The following is an 18,741-nucleotide window of genomic DNA, read 5'->3' as shown; positions in this document are numbered from 1 at the left end:
CTTCCTACCTGATGGTAGAATGGACAGAAGAGCTAAAACTTGCTAGGTATTGTTTCACATCCTAATTTTTTCAGCTCAAATTTAATAGTGACTTACAAAGAGATATGGAGTAATCCTAGAAATGTGACTTAAGCAAGTATTACCAAACAATTTAGTGTTACCCTAGTACTGAATTACAAGCTTCAGAATAAACCAAATCTCAATGATAAAACCATTAGTGGTTTCCCTCTGTCCTTAAATATATATATATTTACATTCTCAACCATTCACTGGGCATAGAGCTAGAGCTTTGTTTAATGCAAGATCTCGCCATGTGAAAAATATAGGCAGTGAAGTGGAAAATATTTTTGCATTCTTCTAATGCCAGTGTTGCCCTTTTCTGTCAAGTTGCACATGCACGCATCCACAATGGGAGCAATATTTACAAGCTGTATTTTACATAATTCCAGGGAATGACTATCTACTCTTCCACTGAAGAGAATTCCCTTGGCACCCCTGCTTGCCATTCCATCCTGCTGGTTCGTTTGTTCTATTGTATATCCTGCAGAGTGATACATTGCGGCATCTTCGCCGGGTGCAGCTCAAGTGGAGTCATCCATCATCCCAGTCACTGGAACTGAGGACCTTCTGGACTGGGAGTAAATTATGAAGCTATGAGGGAGGTGATCATTTCTGCAGAAACAGCTATTTTATGTTCCTGTTCTCTATACTGTCCTTCCTTTCTTGTTTGGGATAATGAAAGAGCAAAAGCCACAAGACCAGTTTTTGTCCTTTGGATTCACGCTGAAGGAAGAAAATGCAATCAATAAAAATGCACTTAACAAGCCTAAGATTGACTGGTCTTTTTCTCGTTTGTTTTGAATTTCAGATGTGATTTTCTGTTGACCTGCTGTTAATGCCACGTTGCTGCAGATGTCCCAGATTTAAGTGTGTTATAAATGGATAAACTTCACTATGTGGGATGATTTAAACTAACTGATTTGAGATCCAGTCTGGACACAACCAAGGGAAAGTTGTCAATCATCGTTGTGAATTTCAGTCATGTAGAGTCAAACTCGATAAGTTCTTGCTCTCCTACCCTCTCATCCCTCCTGCTCTCCTGCAAGTGGAAGCGTCAATTAACGGCTGGAACCTTGTCATTTTCCTTCATGTAATTTACAGAAGTCTTTATTTTATCCTAGTGAATTTAGAATCAGTTTAACATTCCAAATACGGGAAAACAGGGTTAGGTAATTTCAAGAAAAAAAATGACTTCCCAAATATTATTAAAGAAAATTGAAATTAAATATAATTATTAAATTTTAAAGTTGAAACAGTTCTCGTACATGACCAATTTGAATACTTATTCTCCCTCCAGTTATCTGCAATTACATACTTTGATCTCATGAAACCTACTTGTTCTGAAGTACTTTCATTTACTACATGCATATTGATGATTTTCTGATAGAGAAGTGCTATATTTCTGTCATGGACATTTACTCATTCTTTCATAAAACTTTTAAATCTCAGAAGTGCTTCTTTTATTTATTAGAAAGAGTTAGCCTCACTGCATTTTGATTTTCTTTAATGTAAACAACGTGAACACATCTCAATATAATTGCTTTGAAATGGCTTAAATAGTAAAATATATTCCATATAAATCAACAACACAGTGAATGTAATCTAAATTAATATTTTAAACTTGGAAGGTGCATTGTTTTTTATGGACAATAAGACATTAAAGGAAGCATTCTAATTAAAAATTAAATGCTGGGAAGAAAGTAATCCTAGGTTTTATCAGGTTGCTGCATATGAGAGATAAATATTTAACACAAATTAATCTAGTGTTTTTGAAGCAAATATTTACCTTTTATTTAGGATGACCACACACATACTTTTTTGTATTATAGTCACTGAATGTTTATGCAAAATGCCAACAGACACAGTAGTAATAAAGTCTAATGGATATATAAGTTGGAAAAGAAATTAAACTTCCTTCGTATGGGGAAAAAGTATTTTCTTAACATGAAGTGTAGCAAAGCAAGCTAATCTTACCATGCTTAAACGCAAATTTTATTGAGACAAATCAAAGGCAATGAAAGGCAAGCATAGTAGTTTGATTCTATCTTAAACTACTTTGTTGGCTTCAGCTGCTGTTGTTTTTGAATAAAGCCAGCATCCCCCACTTTATCAACAATAGTGTATGCCCAGTCAGTCTTCCACTCAGGAAGAGAAAGCTCACTAATCTGAACAACTCTTCCATCACCTTTTTTTTTTCCAAGTTAGTAAAATGACAAAAAAGAAACTCTATGTAAAATATTAAGCTTGTATATTTTTAGTTCAAAAAGTTGAAATTTAAGTGTTTAAAGTTACAGGAATTACAGGAATGCTAACTAAACATAGATTGTTCCTGAGGCACTCATCAATGTTGCATCCATAATTTTCAGTTGGATGAAGAAGACTCTTCATCCAAAAGTAGTCTGGATGGAGTGCTTTTAAAATTTCCATAAGGAGCCAAATTCAGGCGCTTGATGGACAAGGTTCTAGAATTTCACATGTCCTTGTAATAAAATATTGCGACTGTTATTTCAAAGATAGATTTATAGGCTTGTGTGAAACCTAGGTTGCTCAAATTTCACATGAATATCCCAAACCAGATTAAATTCATATGGTTTTCTGTATGGGATGAAAAACAGCTTTGGATGTACCACCTTCTTGTGCCTGCTTTTACTAAAAGCCAAATCACATAATCCACAGTTAGCAGCCTCTGAGGCTTAGGAAGTGTCTTTACCATTCCTTGTAAGACAGTTTCTAGGTCTATGGTATAATTTAAAAACAATTTATGTAACTGACAGAGCAAGAGATTCCCATATCATATCTTAGACATTCGTTTGGCTGACAAGTACTCTAATACGACGAAACTCTTCCCATAGTGCATTAATTTACTGCATGGAAAATTAATAAAATTCACCATTGAACGAGTTGGAGATAGTCTTAGGCATATATAAATTTCAAATATATGGGGTTGCAAAGTATGGCACCTTTATCAGATAATGTAATATCATTAAATATTACTAGTTTTGAACTCAATCGTTCACTTAGAAAGTCATTTCTACATATAAACTAAAATAGCTAATTTAAAAATTGTAGAAATATGATAGGAAATACACCTAATGTTTGCATCAGAAGCAAACAAAAAAAAAATACTGTTGCCCAGCATTGTGTGACTTGCTATTTCCCGCTCAAAATTCAGAAGTTTCACTTAGTAGGTTTCTGTGCTCAATATCCTCATAATGTAACACAACTGTTTTGAAAATCACAGAAGCATACATGGCTCTTCTTTCATCAACTCACTTGAAAACGTCTTCACAAAAATAGCTTTTAACTATTACAAAGCTCGATTTTATATTCTCAAGAGGAATCCCATTTTCTATACAAAGAATATTGGGATTATTATTTCCTAGGAAGGCAATCATTATGGTGCCTTAGCACCTGTGACTGATTTTCTCCGTTTACATGTTCCTACACATCGTTAATCCTTCCCCTGTGTACTGAAAAGGCATATGGCATTAGTCAGTAGTGAATTAAAGATCTTCTGTTTGCTTCAGAGATAACTTTAAGGCCCTATATTCATAATGTAGAAAATGCACATTTATTCATTTTTAAAGCCCATTGTGTAATTTACCTAAGGTTATTTTTCAAAAATTAAAATACATAAAACATAAGCTGGAAAATAAAATTAACTCTTATATAGCTGTACAATAACAAAGGATTTCTGCCTTCCATTAGTTGAAATGCTGCTCAATAAAACATAACTTATGAAAGAATTGGTGCATTTGATCAGACACATAGTCTATCCAGCCCATTTTTGCATTTGATGTAATTACCAAAAAATATAATTAAAAGAACAGAATGGCATTTGTTCTGGAATCCTGGACACAACGTCATAGAAAAACAATGTCAAAGTCTAGGAATATTTTTAGGACATCTCTGGATGACTAAGAGGTTTCCAAAGACCCTATGCCCAATAGCATGCAAAAAAGTCCTCATTTTGATCCCAGTAACTCACAATGCTTAGAATCCCAAGCTAAACTTTCTTCTGGATATTTCATGATCTTTTCACATGGTCTCCTACTCTGGTACTTTTGATCTGCTCCAGCTCTGGTGACACGTAGTGTAAATGTGTCTCATGTATCAGGCAAATGACTTCTCGGTACTCCCTTAGTTCTCATTCTGTGAAATGATTTTTGCAAACTCATGGAACTGGAACCAATGTCTAGACTTGGTCAGCCATTCTCATCTGTTTGTAGCAGACAGGGCTAGAAGGCATAGTGAGGATATCGGCAGAATACACTAAATTTAAGGGTTCAGGTATGAAAATCAGACAGCAACCATGAAGAAATCAAGAGACGAGCAACCTTGTCATGAGTCAAGATATGAGTGGAGTAACTATTAGAATTTGTGTCTACGAAGACAGGAATTTTCACCTGTTTTGTTCACTGCCTTAAGCAGAGCAGAACACAGTATGCATCCAATGGGTATTTGTTTAAGGAATGGTTGAATTAATAATGTGTACAACACAAGAGCAAACAAAAGATTGAACAGATAGTTATATAGAAGATGAGGTAAAAGAAGAAAGGCCAGCAGCTAGAAATCAAACCAATCGGTGAAATCTAAATCAAGCAGGTATTCAGGCAGGAATCAGGAAAATCCCAAAATACGAGAGTGAGGCAAGCAATAAAGAACTTTATAATAAAGCTTTTTCTTTTGAGTACTTACTATGCACCAGGTATTTCTCTAAGCTTTTTTTTACATATATTACCCCTCAAGTTATCCTGTTATCATCACGTTACAGACAGGAAAATAAGTAACAAGGGTGTTCCATCTTGTTCAAAGTCTTGATTTCAGAAAACGGTAAAAATCCCATTGAAATCCCGAGTTTCTGTCTGTCAACATTTTCCTACTGCCTCCCGTTGGATTCCCTGGAGATAATAAAATATTAAATGGGGCCTGGCAAAGCAAGCAGAGCAATGGATGCACAAAGTGAGGAAGAGAACTTGATTTTGAGCCAAACACCTAGACCAGCCAGGAAAATTAATAAATCGGATTACTGTTTGGGCAGACACCAACCCAGAAGCTTAGCTGACCCAGGACTTCATGTTGGAATGACATGTTGGACGCACATGACAAGATATGGACATATTAGAATAGCAGGTTATTTTTATCTTTTATGGCATGCCTCATCCATTTTAATTTTCCTGGTTGAATAATTTCCAATATTTTTTTAACGTCAAAACATTTTATGGATTACCAAAATTTAGTATTTATATTTCAGTACCTGATCTGCTGATTGGTGAAATGTTTATATCAAAACACTCCTAAAAATAAAGTAATACTTTTCTATGCATTTGCATTTTAAACTTCATAAGAGCATCTGCATAATTTGAAAAATAGAAAGCCATATATTTAAAATGTGCTTTTTATTTAATTAAGAGACATGTTGTTGCGAATTTGGATTGTTGAACAATTGGATGAAATAAGATGACCTCAGAAATTTAATCTGAAGCGTAGATTTTAAACTATATTAGGGTCTCTACAATTTATCTAGCCCAGGTCACTAGCCCTGGTGGTGTAGTGGTTAAGATTTTGTTCTCTCACTGCCACAGCCCAGGTTTGTTTCCCAGTCAGAGAACCACACCACCCGTTTTCCGGTTGTCATACCGTGGTAGCTTCATGTTGCTGTGATGCTGAAAGTTATGCCACTGAGATTTCAAACAACAGCAGGGTCTCCCATGGTGGACAGTTTTCAGCAGAGCTTCCAGACTAAGACAGACTAGGAAGAAGGACCTGGCCCCCACTTCTGAAAAAATTGGCCATGAAAACCCTATGAAGCAGTGGAGCATTGTCGGATACAGTGCCAGAAGGTGAGAGACTGGAGCAAAAAGACCAGGCAGGGTTCTGTGCACAATGTCACAAGGAATCAAATTCAACTGTACGACACTAACAGCAACAACCATGTATTAAGTTCTTATTTGTTATTTGCTTGTATTAATAAATTAATAATTTCTCAACCTTGGCACTACTGATATTTTGGGTAGGACAATTCTTTGTTGTGGGGGATGGCATTGTAGGATGTTTAGCAGCATCCCTGGCCTCTACCTAGGAGATACCAGTTGCAACTCCCCTTAAGAGCAAGGTGCTTAAGATGTAGAATTTAATGCCCTCTCAGGTCTTACCTCACCTTACTCTGATCCCAGCCCTGACAGATACTGTTGCATGCCCCTTGGAGGGGAGTGGGAAAATCCTGCTCAGTGAAACACTGAGTTAGAGGAATACTAACAGTTTTAACAAGTACATTACAAAATATATAAATGGGCTCAATAATATAGAAGTATATTTCTCATTCAAATAATAGTTCAAATATGTAGTACTTTCTGTGACAGAGTTTTTCTACATGACCACTCAGGGATTGTTGGAGGAGGGCATTTAGAGGATGTGGCTGCCATGAGCCAGACCCAGGCAACTGGAGGCTCCTCAACCCTTCCCCTGTCTTTGGAATGTGTGTTTTACCCATAATTCCAACACTAGGGCTCATTTCAAGGGTGAAGCCTTGAGACAGTAATGTGTTGTTGAGACTATCAGGCTGAATAATGTGACTGAGCCCTGTTAAGGCATCTGTATAAATGTTTAAGTTTCTGGCAGGCAGGTACAAAGATCTACTTATTTTGCATTCGCTCAAGATAAGCCTTCTATGTAAATTCTCTTGCTTATTAAAACTGCCACCGATCATTCTGGAGTGGTTTGTCTCTTTCTTTAATAATTCCTTGCCCTCTGTGTATGGGAGCTAGTTTGAAATTTCACCAGGAGAACTCCCGAGGTTTCTAACCAACGGGGACCCAGGTCCTTTCCATATTGAGCCTCCACTATCTTCTAAAGCCTCTTATTTTCTGTGACCTGTTGGTGAAAGGGAAAAGAGAAGATGGAAAGAAAGTTGTATCCCACATATAAAATACTTTGTCTCATATTCCATTGGCCAGAACTCAGCCACACGTCTAGGCCAAGGAAATCTGGAAAATGTAGTCCAGCTGTGTGTTCAGTATAAAGAGGAAATATATATTTAGTGAACAGTCTATATATAGACCCTACAGAACATAAAAGCAATGTTTGTGAGAATAAAAAGAGAGAGAGAGAGAGAGAAAAACATACTCCTCTAAAATTTGAAATAATTCAAAATCACATTGACAAGAAAATGAACAAATAAATTGGGGTACATCTACACAATTGGATACAATGGAGCAGTAAAAAGAAATGAAGTACAGTAAACACGACAACAAGGATGAACCTTTGGAAATATATCAGGGCAAGATAGCAAGTCCTGGAAGACAACATATAATATTATATGCAACTGTGGGACTCAGAAACAAATAAAACCTAACAATACACTCTTTAGGCACGTAATTAAACTAGAAAATCTACGAAATGTTGAAAACAGAATCTAGAAGACTGGTTATCTGTAAAGGAGACACAGTTGGGGTAGGATAGAGAATGACATAGGGTAGATGCAAGTTATTGGAAGTGGTATAGTTTGGGCATTGGGTGGTGGGTTCAATGTTCTTCTTCATATTATTATTTTTTATAACTTACATATAATATTGTTTATGTATTAAATAGTGCATTACAATATAAAAGATTAAAGCAAAAAGATCAAAATAGAACAAGCACATTAGTATTTATATATTATTGAACATTATGTATTTATTGGGCATTTCCCAGTGGCAAATTTAACCAAACTGTTAAAACTTTAGAACTTTTACTGCTAGTTATTTTAGAAATCTTAAAGCAGGATGAAGCAGCTAATTATACTGCTGTGAATTTCTGATACTATATTTCATTTTTGCTTTAATTACTGTTATTTTGTTGTTTATTTTGATTATAACACAATTTTAATATTAGCATTTGTTAGTACACTATTTTGAATCTCTTGGAGGAAATTGTTTTCCGCTCTATTATGCATTTGAAAATGTAATTTTATTAGTTCAAGGAAGAGCCATTTTTCAACAAATTTTTAATGGGATCCAAGACAAAGTAAGAGGAAAATACAGAAATATGTTTTATATTAAACTCTGTTAGTAGAATATTTCATCATATGAGGAATATTAAAAAGAAAATAAATATCTTTGGAGCATGCTGTTAAAAATAGCCTACCTATGCACTAGAGAATATTTGAACGAAAAAATTAGAAATAATTTTTTGGAGCATAAATATAGAGAAGTGGGAGCAATTTACCAAAATCAATGTTGCTTGGTCTGTGGCCCAAGTAGTTGACAGGCCTATTGTATTCAAATACTCTCCTGTATCCTCATCTCAGAGTCACAAAATCAGAAGGTAGACTTGAAAGATGTCTAAACTTAGAACTCTTGCTAGGACCTCACATATCTCTGTTCTATGTGTTTTTTAGCCTTCAATCTGGGACTATCTAGATGTTGGTCATAGAAACAGATAACATCCTGGGGCCTGGTAGGAAGGAAAAAAAGATATAATAAATGCACTTAATCTTCCTTTTCCTTTTTCTCTCCTAATATCATAGGAATGCTTCAAGGTGTTCATTTAAAGGGCAGCATCAGAGAAATATCTCATAATCTAATTAGCAATGGATGATTGATGAGACTAAATTAAAGAATTCATGCATGTGAAAAGTATTTTTTAAAAAGATTTAACACGAAGCCAAAAATGCTTACTTGTATTTCCCTTTACATTTAGTAATCATTTAGGTTTGAGCATTCGTCGATATGTATATTGTTTAAACATCTTATTTTGGCAAAGGTACCTACAAAATCTCAAGCAAATAAATTTGCCTGGAGATGGTTGTGATATTTTGACAAGTTTAAGATGGATAAATATAAAACTGAAGCCGAAACTGTGATGCCTGACAGACGTTGGTGTTTGCTTCATTATTGTCATGGAAATTTTGTGTAAAAATAAATTTGACAAGCTTTGTTATGTTTGGTGCAATTGAAAAAGTTGTTTGTGTAATTCCTTTTATGATTAACTGACTGGAGTTTTAATGATGCCATTGAAGAGAGAAACAATGAAGCATCATTCCTAGCAACTGGTACCCGGCAGCATAGAAAATGATTCACATTTGGCAAATTTACCTTGAATACAGCTGGTGGAAGAACATAAAATTTGAACACTTGGAAGAAAAATGAGATATGGAGCCTGGCATTTATAATGAATTATCAAATATGAGTAATTGTACTCAGTTGAACCAAAACACTGAACTTTTTGAAGCTGACTCATCACTTTAATAATTTCTTTTTGAAAGCTATTTTATGCCTAATAAATCCATATGCCATCAAAGTGCTGTGAAACATAATGTCTGCTATTTCTTCCCTTATATGAGGAAGGAGTGAACTTCAAAGTGAAATTTTTTTCCCTGAAAAAAATCTTTTTGTCTGCAATATAGTGATTACCATATTCTTGAGTCTGTCTGTCTGGGTTTCTGATTTGGCTCTACCAGGTGACAACTGTGTATCTATATAGCAGTCATTCAGGCAAAATTTGGTTTCTAGAACCAAGAAATTTGCCAAAGAGCAGGAACGTGAGAACATCTGTAGGATGGAGGGTAGACAGAGAAGGAAAATGTTGATTTCTACCTCTGCTGATGGGCTGGTTGTTCAGAGCCAGTTATCCAGACCCCACGATCTGTGAACTTAAATTCAAGGGGCGTAAATGTCTCCATCAAGGATAATTGTCGCATCTTGTTTTATCATATCCAGAGAGGAAAAATATCACCTGTGCTTACCATCATCTCAAAGAATTAATGGTATTTGCAAAATTATTGCCTTTATCCAGAATTTGCAATAAGGAAAAGGAGTCTTGTTGAATGTGACTTCATTTTGATTTCCCCCTTATGCCTAATGTTTATTGGAACAACTACGTTCCACTAAGTAGGAAGAAGGATTTTTATTTATCGGGCCCTTCAAGCCCTTATACATTGTTTTGTTGGTCTGGAATACTAAGAAATAGACAAGGACTGGCAATTAGGAACTAAAATGATACATAGAAGTTGCAACCGCTTTTTGTGAATTTAAGCTTAGGGCATCAGTAAATCAAGCTAAGAGGCACTTTGGCTTTTCAGGGTCACATTACGAAGTTGTGGCTGGTGTTAGGAGACATAAAACTATTTTCTGGTAGGCAAAGATCCAAGAAAATGCAAGCCTTTTGAGCCTTGTAAAATTTGTGTTTGTCATTCTCTTGCATTTTTAAAGTTTTACTGCATGTTTCTATAATTAATTTTTAATTTACTTTTGCATGTTTTTGATTGCATATTAATGAAATCATATTATAAATATTCTTCAGAAACATGCTTTCTAAATTAATCGTCCCTAAGATTTAGCCATGTTGTTCCTTTCAGTAGTTATTCACCAATTTTCTCTACTGCATAGTATTCCATTACCTGGATGTACCACAATTTATTTATCATTCCTTTGCTTATAGATATTTGAACTTGTCTGGTTATTTTTCTAATGGGGAAAATGCTATTTGAACATTCTTATACTTTCTCCCAGTTGTATACAGGAGTTTTTGAGAGTTTTGATTATGACACAGAATAAGAAATTTGTTTTACATGGTGACCAAGTAAACAACATTTTCCCCAAACAACAAAAGTAATTCTCATTTGATACAGTCTCATATTGTATATTCTATTGTATTATATTCATAATATATCCTATATTATTTTAGTTTGTAAACCCTCTGGTCACCTCCTAAGGGTAACAACTACAAGGTCATGAAAATTAAAGCTCGAGTTCATCTGATTTGGCAAATGAACTCAATTGAAGGCTAGTTTACTGCCACACTTATGACATTATTACACTAAACTCTTTGAGATTCCTCTTTTACTGAGTGTTGGGCCTTAGAGGACCATCTAATTTGTCCATATAAATAATTGGTGTCTCAAAATCTTTCTCCCCTCCCTTGCCTGCCCTCCAGGCAGAGTGAATTCTTCTCTCTTTCCTCTTCCAATGTGATAATCCTCCTGGGATCTATCCTCCCATACAGTGGGATGAAGAGATGGGGAAGAAGCTGATACTCTGAAATTTTAACTGCAACTAGGTAGGAAAATTCAAATAAGAGTGGGAAGTAGCACATCCTGCTGTATTTTCCATCTAGTTTTATCAGTAATGTATACTGGGCTTCTTGTGTCCTCTTTCTGTTGATTGGATTAAAGATAATTGCAAATTCCTTGACATTCCTTCCCTTGAGAAGTGGGGTCTACATCCCTCCCCTAGAATCTGAATGGGGAAGTGATGCTGTTTGACTTCTGAGGCTAGGTCATAAAAATGCATGTGCCTTCTACTTTGTTCTCTTTGAACACTCACTCTCTGGATGCTTCCTCTTGGGTATCTGAGAACCCAGTTGCCATGCTGGGAGAAACCCAAACCATCTAGGAAGGCAACATGAGAGTATACAGTTGACAGTCCAGCTGAGCCCAGGATTAAGTCCTTCTACCCTAGGGAAGAGATATGCGAGTGAAAGAGGCTCCTGAATAGTCTAGCCCCAAGTATTTGAGTCACTTCCATCCATTGAGTCTTTTCAGCTGAGGCTCCAGAATCATGGAGCAGAGCCCAGCCATCTTTTCTAGACTGTGTCTGAATTTCTGACCCACAGAATCTGTCAACATATCAAATGGTGGCTGTTTTAGGCCACTAAATTAGGGGTGGTTTGTTATGCAGCAATAATAATTAGAAAAATTAGAGACGAGAAAGTGTGGATGAGGGGAAACCGAAAAGCTTTCTCCTAATCTCCAACAATATGTCTGGGCAACAGATGAGTCATACAAAGGAAAAAGAAAATTCCTTGGAAAGAAAACTCTCAGAAATATAAGTCATTTTTAGGAGTTCTTCCAGGCTTATCTGGTTGTAACAAGCCAGGATAGATTACTTTGAAGTAAGCTCCTCATATTCAAAACCAGTTATTAGAGGGAGTCTCAAATGGCTTTAGAATTGTGATTTGGGTATGATTGAGGCCAAATTGTAATAAATATTATCAATCTAGCCAGATCTGTGTCTTTGACCTGGATTACAAATATATATATATAAGACCCTAATTACAGAAAATTATATAAATGTATTTATATTCATTTCTTTTTTCTTTCTTTCTTCTTCTTCTTCTTCTTCTTTTTTTTTTTTTTTTGCTGAGGAAGATTTGTCCTGAGCTAACATCTGCTGCCAATCTTCCTCTTTTTCTATGTGAGCTGCCACCCCAGCATGGGCACTGACAGACTAGTGGTGTAGGTCCATGACCAGGAACTGAACCTGGGCCACCGAAGTGGAGTGCTCTGAACTTAACCACTAAGCCTCAGGGGTTGGTCCTGTACATTCACTTTAGAGAAAAAAGCAAATGACAAGCAATTAAATCTACATCAGAGTTTGGGTTTAGTACTACATATTCATTTTCAGACATTTAAATATATATCCCGGATTTAGTGGAAACTTTGCACCATCTCTTTTTTTTTCTTTTTTGTATTGAACAAAATTTATTTATTTTAATTTTAATTTTTTATTGCTGTAACATTGGATTATAACATTATATTGCTTTCAGATGTAAATCGCAATATATTTCGAATTCTTTTGTTTTTTATGGGATACAGCAAAAGCTGCATTTTTTAATTATTAATTTATTTACTTTCAGATGTACATCATATTTTGAATTCTGTGTACATTACATCTTGTTGACCACCCAAAAACTAATTATAGTCCATCCACTCACATGTGAGCCTAATCGCCCCTTTTGCCCTCCTCCCTCACCCCTTCCCCTATGGTAACCACCCATCCAATCTCCAATGCTATATGTTTTTTTGTCATTGTTTTTATCTTCTACTTATGATTGAGATCGTATGGTATTTGACTTTCTCCCTATGACTTATTTCACTCAGCATAATACCCTCAAGGTCCATCCGTGTTGTCACAAATGGCCGGATTTCATCATTTCTTATGGCTGAGTAGTAGTCCATCATGTATAAGTACCACATCTTCTTTATCCATTCATCCCTTGATGGGTACCTAGGTTGCTTCTGTAGAGGAGGAGGACATTTCCTCTTCCCAAATGTGGGTTCGTGTGGCCAGAGAATGAATTAAATTCACATGAGACAGAATAGCAAGAGAAAATTAAACAACGCTTTATGAGGAACCATGGCCCGGGGCCTTTCTTCCCGAAGGAAGAAAGGGCACCGAAGAAGTGGGGTGCACATAGTGGTTATATACCCCCAAACAGGGTGTTTCACATGTGATTGAAATGTCCCTCCCACAATAGTCACAAGATTGCCCTGTGGCACAGGGCTTGATGGACACAGCAGGTAGTGGTCTGCTATCTCGGTGGGCGTAGCAGGAGGCAAGTCGATTGTCTGGAGCTGGGCGGTCACAGGTGAGCACAGCAATCAGTTCCTAGCCTAAGGGAAGATGCTTAATCCTTAAAGAAATGCCAACGTTGGGAGGGGGAGGGAAGTCAGTTACAGGAGGTTACCAGAGAAGAACAATAAAATGCAGATTTTAAGTCCTTGCCTTTGGCATTGATTAAGAGTTTTTAGAGAAGGTCATCTCCTTTCTTCTTCCTGGTACAGAGAGGGAGGCAACTTTTACAGTTACAGATTTACCTTACAAATGTAAATGTGTCCTAAGGAAGGGCAAATTCCATTCCTCAGAGCCTCCTTCCCTGTCCCAGTTTATCAAAAGCAATCAGCCTCAAATAATCCTGATGCCAAAGAGACATATCTTGGGGTGGCCAATTTCAGGTCCCCACACTTCCACGTCTTGGCTATTGTGTATAATGCTGCAATGAACATAGGGGTTCATGTATCTTTATGCCTTTGTGTTTTCAAGTTCTTTGGATAAATACCCAGCAGTGGGATAGCTGGATCATATGGTAGATCTATTCTTAATTTTCTGATGATACTCCATACTGCTTTCCATAGTGGCTGCACCAGTTTGCACTGCCACCAGCAGTGAACAAGGGTTCCCTTCTCTCCACACCCTCTCCAACATTTATTGTTTCCTGTCTTGTTAATTATAGCCATTCTGACTAGAATGAGGTGATATCTCATTGTAGTTTTGATTTGTATTTCCCTGATAGTTAATGATGTTGAGCATCTTTTCATATGCCTGTTGGCCATCCGTATATCTTCTTTGGAGAAGTCTCTGTTCAGTTCTTTTGCCCATTTTCTAATTGGATTGTTGGTTTTTTTGTTGTTGAGCTGTATTAGTTCTTTGCGTATTTTGGATATTAACCCCTTATCTGATATATGGTTTGCAAATATCTTCTCCCAAATTTTTAGATTGTCTTTTCATTTTGTTGATGGTTTCCTTTGCTCTGCAGAAGCTTTTTAGTTTGATGTAGTCCCATTTGATCATTTTTTCTTTTGTTTCCCTTGCCTGCTCACACATGGGACTTGAAAATATGCTGCTAAGACCAACGTCAAAGAACGTACTGCCTATGTTTCCTTCTAGGAGTCTCATGGTTTCGGGTCTTACATTCAAGTCCTTAATCCATTTTGAGTTGATTTTTGTGCATGGTGTAAGGGAATGGTCTACTTTCATTCTTTTGCATGTGGCTGTCCAGTTTTCCCAGCACCGTTTATGAAAGAGACTCTCCTTTCTCCATCGCATGCTGCACCATCTCTTATGTTGTCTACATTTATATCTACATTTCTAAACAGTGAGCATTGGTACTTATCTGAGTTGAAGATTCTGAGACAATTAAACACTTATTTTCTTTACTATATGTCACCAAGAAGGTAAGTGAGGAACTAAACATTTTCCTAACAAAATGAAACAAGAAAACTTAAGCATAAGGTGAGTAGCAGAGATCATAGAAACCATATTATTCCCCAAACTTGATAATTAAAGGTTATTTTTTCCCTCTCTTTTATGACAGCAAAATGGTTGAGAAATTTATTTTGGAATTTTTATATATAATCCGTGCCATTTCAGTGCCTAATTTACATCCTTGAGAGGAAAAATTTAGTTTACCTTTGTACTGGTTATTAGGACTCTTAGTTTCAAATAAGATATTCAGAAGCTCCAGCTTAAGCACAGTGGGGTATTTATTAGGATGCGAGAAGATCTCAGTAGAACTGAAGAGTAGGTGTAAATTTAGTTCTCAGGAACTGCCTGGGGATGAGAACTAGAAGGTTTTATTCCTTTCTGTGTGTCTGCTTCAATTTTCTCAGTCTCAAAGATAAGCTTATTCTTATTTTCCTGACCATATAATAAAGCAAAAAAAAAAAAAAAAAAAGCAGAACCAAACCGAAACAAACCAAACTAAAACCAACAAAGCATGGCTACTGCTGAATCCTGGACTGAGCTGCTGTATTCCACAGCTGACTCTCCTATCTCAGTCACAATTTTAAATTCCTAGGGATTAAGCCACAAATAGCTTGGGCTAAATGATCATCTTTGGGGCACAGAATCTGATGGTCCTGCCTGGCCTTGGTGAGAGGACAAGGTCACGTTATGCAAAATAGCTGCCCAGACTGCCCTCTGCCATGCTGTGGTAGAAGAGGAAAAGCAGTCCCCAAGCAAGCATGGCATTGAGAGACTTGGCCAAATGACTTCCTCCGAGGAATCCATTATGAATATAAATACCATATTTTGAAACTCTAAAGTGATTTACCAGAGAAGACAACGAGTTAAACAAGAGTGTTGTTGTGCCCCTAGCACTCATCCTGTACTGGAGTGCTACACAATGCATCTACCAGTTACGCTGATCCCTTCAAGAAACCTCGGAAGAACAGCCACATCTGTATTGTCTTGCCAAGTTCCGTTCCCTTTCCGTTGGCTATACAGTCGACTAACAAAGGATTACTGCCTAGCAATCTGTGTGGTGACCAAGGGGAGAACCCCAGATCTGAGGGACACACCATGCTAGATTTTTGGCGAGCCCTTCGTGGTCCTCCTTTCCAGATGTGTTTGAATTGACACGCTCACCCTGACATTAGAGTCAGTTCGGGGCAGCAGGCTCAGCAGAAGAAGCTGGGTATGGAATAGGCAGCAGTACTTCTCCAGAGCCCAGGCAGTACGTATCTGCAGAAATGACCAGTAGAAATGTTTCTGAATCAGAAGAGCCTACAGCCAGACCAACACAACCAGGGTTGTATAAGGAACAGTAAGAAATTATATTTGAGGTCTGGAGTGACTTCTAAGACCACTTCCTATTTTTCCAAACTTTCGTGTATATTATAAAAACAAGCTACGATCACTTGAGGATCACTGAGTGTGGTCTGTGCCAAGGAACTTCAAAAAGCCTGACTGACACACTCAACAGGATGCAAACAGAGATAGTGACAATGAGTGAGACTTACACGATGTTCGGATTAACAGTAAATATTTTTGAAGGGTGTTTTATTAGTAGTAATAATGAAAAAAGTAGTAGTACTAACAATGACAATAATGCTAATAGTTTTTATTGAGCGCTATGTTCCGGGGGAGAGCACTTTATAGGTATTATCTCAGTGTAAACAGCACAATCGTCCTATGAGTTCGATTTAACTGTTGTCATTCTCATTCACAAATGATGAATCCAAGGCTCAGAGAGGTTGTTTCCTGAGATCCCGTAGCCAGAAAGTGATAAAGCCAACAATGCAGCTACAGGATCTGAGCTCTTATCCACTGTGCTGAAGGGCTTCTCCTATGGGATTTAAAAAAATAAATAGTATCGAGAACAGATTGTAATTTCATTTTGAGGAAGCAAGTGTAATATAAAGACACTTGCAGAGGACTCCCAGTAGCAAATGTGTGGTTACCTTTCCACATACTTTCTGAAATATCTGTCCTTAGACACTGATCCTAAAGTATTTCAACATCTGCTTCCAATTATGCATTTTGCTTTATCTATACAACTGCAAAATGTTATGTCATTAGCACCAAGCAAACATGTGTTCTTCATTATTTTTTATTCCATTCATATTGAAATAGTTATTAAAATAACACAAGGTAGTTTCTCTATTCTTTTTATTTGAACTATTCCAGTAGCAAATAAAGTGTTTTATTGTTAGCACAGAGAGCCATATTGAAAATTTGGGGCACCTTCTTTCATTTTGTTTTTGTAAATTATTGACTGTGATAAAATATTAAAATGTAACCCAGAGTGTATTAAAAATAACTCCCACTCTAATGAAACTATACTTCCAAATGTAATAAACTATTGCTTAAGAGAAATTGGAAAGCTTTTGAAAAAATAGTTTGTCTCTATTCACCATTCTGGGAACCTGAACATTGTGAATCACCTCCTTTTTTCTAAAGAAAAATCTTCCCTTTTGATTCATTTGATGTTTTGTTCTGGTCCTTCTACCTCTCTGACTGCTCTTCTCACTCACTGTACCTTAACACAGCTGTCTTTCAAAGCACTGTCTGTTATACTAGAGCTTTTGATATTTTGTATTCATCCAGGAAAACAAGAAGTGTCACTTAACGGTGGTTTCAGTGATTGCATGTAGTCTCAAGGAGCCTGGGTCCCGGACTCACACTTTCTGGATTCACCTCTCTCTCTAGTTACTACACATGTGACCTTGGGTGGGAAATCTAATGTCTTCACACTTCAGTTTCTTTATCTGCAAAATTTGAAAAATCGTAATACCTTGCCCATAGGGATATTGACAGGATTAAAATGAGATAACATGAGTGAAATGCATGGTGCATTTTAAGCACTTAATCAACATGTGCTATTTATTTCAGCCCTGACCTCTCAACCACATTCTAGTTCCATATTTTCCCCTGCTCTCTAAACAGAGTATTTAGTAGTTATGCATAAAGACTCAATGACTAAGGGTCAACGTATTTTAAGAAGAGTAGTGAAATGATAGGACATTTTGGGCCTGGAGGCAGGAATACCTGGTAGAAGGCTGTTGTGGTTATTCAGGTACGGAATGGGGAGGGGTCCAAACTAAGGATATGGTAGTAGGCATGGATAGAATGATCTTTTGGAAATGGAACTTACATGACTTTAAGATTGATGGCGTGTGTAGGACAAGTGGAGGATAAATACATAGGATTATTTCCAGTGATTAGAATACTGAATGACATTATTTGGCAACTCATTAATACAGAGAATAGGGGTAGTTGAAGGAGGCAATGAGGGTAAGAGTGAAAGAGGGTGTGAAGTTCAGTTTTAGATATCCTGAGGGTGAACTTTCTGTATGAAATTCAGTTAAAGCTACTCAATGCATACGTGTGTGTGTATATGTATGACTAGTATTACACATTTATACATATATACACACACATATACATATATATGTGCATACGTACACATGTCTACATATGTACATATACACACACATATACATATATGTGCGTATATATGTGCGTATGTGTATATATATACACACATTAGTCTAAAAATCCTTCATATATTGAGTATAGATATACATTTGTTATTTAGTGCACAAATATGCATAAGCTCACTTAAGGAGAGTTTAAAGAGTAAGAATAAAATTGAACTGAGAAAGGAATGCTATGTGACACCAGGTTTAAATAATATGTAGAAGAAGAGCCCAGAAAAGTAATTGAGAAAGAAAAATCTTGAGATACTGTTCCTCAAAACACTAGTTTCATAGGAGCTAAGGATGAATGCATTTTAAGAGTTGGAACGGGATGTGATCTAACAGTATTATATGACATCACAAGGAGAAGATCCCAACGTGAAAGTGGGCCTGAGCTTTGGCAATGTGGGGATACTTGAAAGTTCCTAAGAGCTTTTTCCATT

This window comes from Equus przewalskii, chromosome 27, assembly GCF_037783145.1.
Source record: "Equus przewalskii isolate Varuska chromosome 27, EquPr2, whole genome shotgun sequence".
In the NCBI taxonomy this organism is placed as follows: domain Eukaryota; kingdom Metazoa; phylum Chordata; class Mammalia; order Perissodactyla; family Equidae; genus Equus; species Equus przewalskii.
The sequence above is the reverse complement of the archived record's forward strand: the minus strand, read 5'-3'. Positions refer to the sequence as shown.